The sequence below is a fragment of the Opisthorchis viverrini genome (assembly GCF_000715545.1).
Source record: "Opisthorchis viverrini unplaced genomic scaffold opera_v5_506, whole genome shotgun sequence".
Lineage (NCBI taxonomy): Eukaryota > Metazoa > Platyhelminthes > Trematoda > Opisthorchiida > Opisthorchiidae > Opisthorchis > Opisthorchis viverrini.
In genome coordinates this window covers 17995-18934 of record NW_008752169.1, presented here as the reverse complement: position 1 = coordinate 18934, position 940 = coordinate 17995, and positions in this window count along the sequence as shown.

Sequence of the window (940 nt, the reverse complement as noted above, 5' to 3'; positions counted from 1 at the left end):
TCAACATGGCAAAAATCCTGATTATTTATCGATGCTTTCATCTAATATTTGCGAAAATGCAGAACGAATTCAAACATGTTAGAAGTCTGAGGTCACTCTTTGGTTCGTTATCCTGATGAGAGCTCTACTGAGCGTCTCAAGTTCCTCCATACCCACATACCAATGGGTTACTCTATTTATTAAAGGCAAGTGTCAAAACCTCAAACTGGCTTTCGTCGACATCGTTTTAAGCAAAAAATGCAAGCTTTGAGTTTTCACTGTGCCGTAAAATTTCACAAGTGGAAACGTTTTGCCTACGTGTTCGCGTTGACCGTACAGGACCCACTTTAATCATTGGGATCAATCATACTGACCATTGTGTGGCACTGTAATGATTGACGTATCGCAGAAGGCGAATGGCTCGTACATGACCCGAGTAATCTTTTTCAGTAAATTAGATCAAACGCCTTCGGAAACGCAGATGTTTTCCGGATTTCGAATTTATTCATTATTCAATGTGAAATTTTTTTAATACCAATTCCTTGCCAAGCCTGAAGCAAATTATATCTCAAACTCCTGTTTCTTCAGTCATGGAGAGGAAGATGTGATGTGTCGCATCTTTGTGCCCAGCGTCTTACATTATAAAATGGAAACAATTCTCTAGCGCGATTAGCTGGTACTAGTCCAAATTCAATGAAATCCGCCGTATTAAATCATGTAGACTAAAGGTCTAAGGGTAAACCCTGTGTCGCGTTAGATCTACATGCAGAAGAGCCTAACCAGAAGGAGCTAGAATTCATTTCGCATCTTTGCGCCTTGGGAATAACCGCCTACCTAAAGAACTGTTCAATGACATGCGGTAGTGAACATTTCAGTTCAATAATACGCATGTTATCACTGTGTATGTTTCGGAGACTTGTGCAAGCCCAATCAGGATACGCTATAAAGCTTTGCACGGATC